The sequence below is a fragment of the Strix aluco genome, chromosome 9, assembly GCF_031877795.1.
Source record: "Strix aluco isolate bStrAlu1 chromosome 9, bStrAlu1.hap1, whole genome shotgun sequence".
Taxonomy (NCBI): Eukaryota; Metazoa; Chordata; class Aves; order Strigiformes; family Strigidae; genus Strix; species Strix aluco.
In genome coordinates this window covers 8,855,873-8,861,872 of record NC_133939.1, presented here as the reverse complement: position 1 = coordinate 8,861,872, position 6,000 = coordinate 8,855,873, and the positions used below count along the sequence as shown (strand labels likewise).

Sequence of the window (6,000 nt, the reverse complement as noted above, 5' to 3'; positions counted from 1 at the left end):
CACACAGTAAAGGTGAAAAATACAATCCACGGTCCTTTTATTTTTTTACCACAATGTTAGACAAGAGGAATAGTTGTGCTTCCCTTTAACATTATAAAAAACAGGAGATTTTGGGTAGATTCTACAACTAACCGGTCACATTCTGACATTTCAAGAAACTGAATTTTACATGCCTAAGAATTAAAGAGAATAAGCAAATCACTTAACTCTCTGGACTTCACTTTTTGCTAGAACGTACTTAACGTTTTATGACATTTGTGTATTTTGCAAAATGAGTTCAATAGCTGATGGAAAAGAAGGTGACTCTACAAGGCTATTCATCAGAGAAAGCCGAGCTTCGTTATTCCAAGCCTTTGAGAAAGCCACAAGAACTCACCAACTCTTTTCGGCGGCAAATGGCTCTCGCCACCCTGAAAGCGCAACCCTGCAGCCGCAGAGCCCATCCTTAACAACAGAAATAACAGCAGGAAGCCAAAACTTTGGAACGTCACCTAAGGCAAATAAAGGAGCTCAACCACCACCTTCCCTGCTCTCTGACAAGAGGAGGGCGCCTGACAGCGCTTGCCAAAGGGCAAGTGGCGATGCCCCAGGCGCGGCGCTGGCCGAAGCGGGTGGCGGTGCGGAGCCAGCCCGAGGGCGAGCGGCACTGGAGCGGGCAAGGGGGAGGCAGAGGCAGCAGCCGCCGCGGCAGCGCCGCCCCCGCCTGTCCTGCACTGCCGCAGCGGGCCCGGCAGAGGCCGACCCGACCCGACCCGACTCGACCCTGGCCGCCCCAGCCCCGGCACCCCACGGCCGCGGTGAGGAAGGAGGGAGGGGACAGGAGGGAGGGTGGGGGCGGCGGGAAGGAGGCACGGGGCCGCGCGTCCCTGCGGGGAGGCCGGGGGAGGCCTCCGGTAACCGCCTGCGCTCGGGCCTCGGCCCTCCGCAGGCAGCTGGGGCTCCCCGCAAGGGCCTGGGCCTGGGCCTGAGCCTGGGTCTGCCAGCGCCCCGCAGGGCGAGTGGCGGCCGCGGGCGGGTGTGCCTGGCCCGGGTACCCGGAGGAGGGGGCGAGCGGCTCCGGGGGCGGGGGCGTTTCCTCACAGCCCGGGGCGGAGCCGAGGAGTTCCTGTCAGGTTGAGCCCGTTTGTCCCCGGAGCGCTGTGAGAAGACGTGTAGGCCTTTCAGCTCAGGGGCTGAAGTCTGGTGTACTCTCTACGTCAAATACACGGTAAACCTATCTCCAGGACTATATATATATATATATTTTTAAAATAATAAATTAAAGCTCCCCCCCCCCCCCCGCCAAACACCTACTCAAGTGCCAGTGAGATTTAAAGAAGATGAGAGGATATATGGGGGTTTTATTGGGTTTTTTTAATCTGTCTGGCTTTCATTGTGTAACTTACTCATCTTTCTCCTCTACCTCACTTTAAGAGGTTGTTTACCCCCTTGTGCAACAGCTGTTGTTTGGTTTTATAAATGATCCCTGATGTTTGTTTTCATTAAGCTTTGTAGCAATACAATATACCAGAGTAGTTCCTTTTTCAGGCATTATTATTTGCTACTTAAGTCTAGTTACATTGTGTGATTCTAGCAGTAAATTAGCTTCATGCCTTTAACTTCAGAAATGCAAATTTTAGAATTTAGTGTAGATATGATAAGCTAATTAGTGCTCAGATGATCTAAAAGACCTTTGAGAAGCCCAGAGATATGGGGGGGGGGGGGGGGGGGGGGGGGAGGAGGGGGCACTAAGGACACAATAGGTGACAGTTCTGTCAAAGGGGAAGTTGAGCTATTTGAGGTCTTGCCTTTTAAAATAGCTTAATGAGACAAATGGGATTCCATTGCAGTGATGATTTCTAAAGTCTTAATTCATAAAATGTTTTAAGTAGCTACTGCTGCATCTGGCATAGCCGATTAAATAGGCTGGGTGAAGCTGTTAACCCCAGCTGTCTGCCCTGTCCCTGGCAGGGCCCTATCGCCCTGAAGGAGGCTGCCTGAATCTCAAGAGCCAACTTCACAACTGTATTTTTTTCCCCCATATTGTTGGTTTAGTGCAAGGCACCACTCAAAATGCTGTAGAAGCCCAACTACCCACTAAGCATTAGAAGAAACTAAGAAATTAGCCATATAGGCTTACAGAGCATAGTGGAGATCTTCAAAACCATAAGAAATGCCATACTGTGTTGGACTAATGGCCTGTCCAGCCCAGCGATCGGTTTCAGGCAGTGGAGAGAGGAGATGCAATTTAGGGAAACTAACCTGGCCGCTTGCTTCCCCTTGTATTCCCAGCCACAGCTCCTTCCCTAGGGACACTGTACATGCGTGTATCCTCCCAGTGTATTCTTTTGGCATAAAAAAACCCCAATTTTTTGTTGCTTTCACTGACTGCTCCCTAGGTCTAGTATTGCAGGGAAAGGCTTTGCATTCACTTTATCTAATGCCTTCATCATTTTATAACACTCAGCTGTAGCCTCCCCCAAGCTCCTCCCCTCCAAACCATCCCAGACACTTTTTTTGCCTCTCTTGAACAGTGGCAGCTCCATTCACTTGACCCTTTGAACTGCCCTTTCTGAGCTGAGACCAGCACTGCTCACAGTAGTCAAAACATGGGCCTATCCACGTTTTCTGTAGTGCTAAAAAAATACTCTGTGTGATGGGCTCAGTACTTTTCCTTGTGATGCCCAGCATTTTATTGGCTTTTTGGCTGCCACCAAAAAACAGAGGAGGTGCAGTCAAAGTTTCTGAAGATGGTATAACTGTATGGTTATTAATGTTTATTTTCATTATTATAAGAACTTAAAAACATTTAGGGTGATAGTTGCAATGTGATTGCAGCTACAATTAGGTACCTAATTTCAGTGTAGTTGTTTCAGAATCTCACTTCTTTTTCTTGGGATAGATACAAATCCCTGTGCAGGTGAGATATTCTTAGAGCAAACAAAACATCTTGGACAATAGGCAGGGCACATGCATTTTTGTATCATTTCCTTGAATTGTTTGGTTGTACAAGATGAAGCAAGTAGAATTCTAAATTAATCATTTAATTAAAATATAAAGATAACAAGCAATGTGAACTCTTGAGCCTTAGGAGCCATTTACTTAAACTACCTCATTGCTATGCAAAATCCTCAGTGTTAATAGGCAAATTCATATACTAGTGTAAGAAATGCACATAATGCTTTTCATTTTGATCGCTAAAAAATATAATTGCAAATAGCTTTCTCACTGTCAAGTATGCAACACTTAGGGATACTGGCATGCTACTGAATTGGTGCAGGAGGGCACATGGCTTCAAACAGCAGCTTTATATATTCATTATTAACATCAACTGTTGGGTTGGGTTTGTTGCTTCTGGCAGTAACTAATAGGTTGAATTTTAGAGGAAAATGAGAAGACCTATCATGCACTTAAACTGAGGAGTTCTATATAGTGTGGAAGAATTCCTTCTTGCTTTCTGGAGGTGGTCAGGTAAACCTTGAAGCATAGAAACATAGCCTTAGTCAAGTTTTTCATTTTACCTTAATTCTTTTCTTTGCTAGAAGACCTCTTCCATGTAACTGTAGAGCTAGTGAGATGTTCTTTCCTAGGTACACAAACAGTGTCAGGAGTTAGTTGCTCCTAACACAGGTAGATAGCAAATAGTTATCCCTTTTTTGAAACAGAAAAGTAAGCAGTGGGATTATGGATGTTGATGTTTTAACTTTGGTCTTGCTGGATGTTCTGGAAATCCTGCATTACCCTGTGGTTGCTATATATGGTTATTTTGCATTTCAGTGTTCTTCTGTGTCCAGTAGTACTTTCAGGGGTTTCATTAGTTTGCTACCTTTTAAAACCAGCTGTATAAGAACAGATTTTAGTAACTGAAGATGCCTTCTTTACCACATTGATATCTACCATCTGTGTGCAAACCGTATTTCTGTTACTAGATTTGCCTCAGGTTCTGCTAAATGTATTTTGCTAATTATAAAAAAATTGCAGAAGATGTTGATAGGAAAATCACTCTAAATGGCTTCGCAAAAGGAACTCTTGAAGTTTTAGTAAGAGTTTGTTTTGACAGACAAGTTGGTGCTTTCACTAAATCAGCAGTTTGCTTAAAAATAGCTCCTCTAGGTTGCAGTTCTGCATGTATTCTCTTTTTCTGGAAATCTGTGGATAACTGACTCATAAATGCAAATAGAAGGATGACTATTGGCTACTTAGTTTATCAACTGTAGAAGACAAAAAAGCTTATTCATTAGTGTGGTAAGGACACAAGGAGTAGGAAAGGAGTTGAGTGTTAGATGTTGAGAGATCACTAGGGATTATTGGATAAGTAATTATAAAGATCATACTGCAGTGAATACAAGAAGATGTCAGGAGCTGGTTGTATTCTCTTGACCTTGTTGAAATGCTACAAAAAGGTGCAGGGACTGCTGTTGTGTAATGCATGCTGAGATCCTGCACTGCCCAGCAAACACTGAATGTGTGTAGTTTGCCAAGCTGGTCTTTTTTTACTTATATCCTGCATAGGTCTGGGTTAGTGTAGTATCATCGGCTTTGTAACCAGATGAAACTGCTACAGACCTATGTGTCTAAGCATCGCTGAATGTCTTACGGGCAGTTAGAATGAAATGCCTTTTTTACAAAATGGGGCTTATTCCATGATTTTCCCAGAGAATACAGAGAAGGAATGTAAGAGCGTTCTGCTGTGGTTTGTCTTTATATTTTTACTGTTTAAAGACAACAGATAAATCCGACAATGTCAAAATGTTTAGTAAACACACATATATATGCATGTTAACAGTATGGGAGTTTACTGTTGATGTGCATGAATGGTGGTGGTTTTCATGTTGCTGAGTTGTTGATTATTTTGTAGGATGAGGGTCCAGATTAAGAATATTAAGAAAAAGGTATTTTACAGAATATTACCATGGAAGCATCTCTCTGTCCCACTGTGTAATTCTAGTTATAAACCTGCAAAAACTCACAGGCTTAAAAAATTGTTGTCATTGACTTGAATTCACTGATACTGTTTTGAGTGTGTTGAGAATGCTTTTTTTTTTTTTAAGGTTGTGCTAAGGAATTACTCTGTTCAAATTTTTTGCACTTGAAAATCATTTAAGGTGATACCATGTTCATTATTAACTGGAAATTAAATTTTAGCATGTATTTCAAACTGAGTCCTGTGGTCATTTGATTATTTTTATTTTTCATGTTTTGTCCATGTGCACTTTTTTATGGTGATTTTTTTTTTTTGTTTAGTGCCTTTTGACTGTGGTTTCTTTTTATGAAGCAGAAACAGTGGGGAACGGAAATTAAAACCAGAGAACTAGTTTTTATTTGGAAGAAAAAAAAACATAAAGGGACAAAACAAGTGTAAGTCATGTTTAAGTTGGTTTCAGAGATGTAAATAATGAAGAGGTCTTGTTGGCTTTTCTGTGAACAGGGATTTCCCCACTGATATATCCTGAAATAAAGAAATTGCCGAAGTATCATACTGTGATTTGGAGGATTCTAATCTCAGGAGAGGGAGACAATTCTGCTGAGGCTGCCTTCTCTGTTAGCTGCCAAGGCACTTGGAATTTGGGCCACAGACATATTGCAGTTTTCTGTGAGGTAACTTGTCCGTGAGTAGCTTTGTGGTCACTACCATTGGCTGGGAAAATTGCTGCCTGGACAAAGCTGAAGAAAAAATGGCAAGTACCCCAAAATTAAGCCAATCTTCTATCTTAAGCAAAAGAACCCTATGCATTACTAAAGACAATATTTGTTGTGCTTTGGGCCATTTTCACAGATACATATACAAAAGCCCAGGTGATTTTTATAAGGTTGTAGAAGCTGCTGCTGTAGTGAGGACTGCAGTGAGCTTGGAGGTGATTAGATTTGGGGGTGTCTTTGAAGCTGATTCAGAAACTGTTATGGAACTTGCATTTTCTGACTAAAAGTCTGGTGTGGGGATTGGAAGGGGCAACTTCATACTTTTGATGTGCTGAATCTGATGGAAAATCATGTATCCTATCATACACTTTGTTTATGGCT

At 42.7% G+C, this 6,000-nt stretch overlaps 1 protein-coding gene across 5 annotated transcripts in view; it reads left to right on the top strand.

Annotated features, from left to right (window-relative positions):
- Positions 1–655: 655 nt before the first annotated feature.
- Positions 656–6,000, top strand: part of NMNAT3 (nicotinamide nucleotide adenylyltransferase 3) — a 30,376-nt gene continuing 25,031 nt past the window's right edge. Inside the window, exons 1-2 of one of the 5 annotated variants that reach the window (XM_074833670.1) lie at positions 1,087–1,207; positions 5,224–5,337. The gene's annotated coding sequence lies outside the window, so the exon portion shown is untranslated. Of the gene's footprint in view, positions 798–1,075; positions 1,208–5,223; positions 5,338–6,000 lie in introns of those variants that run through there. The other 4 variants (XM_074833668.1, XM_074833671.1, XM_074833673.1 and 1 more) reach the window with 4 other exon arrangements.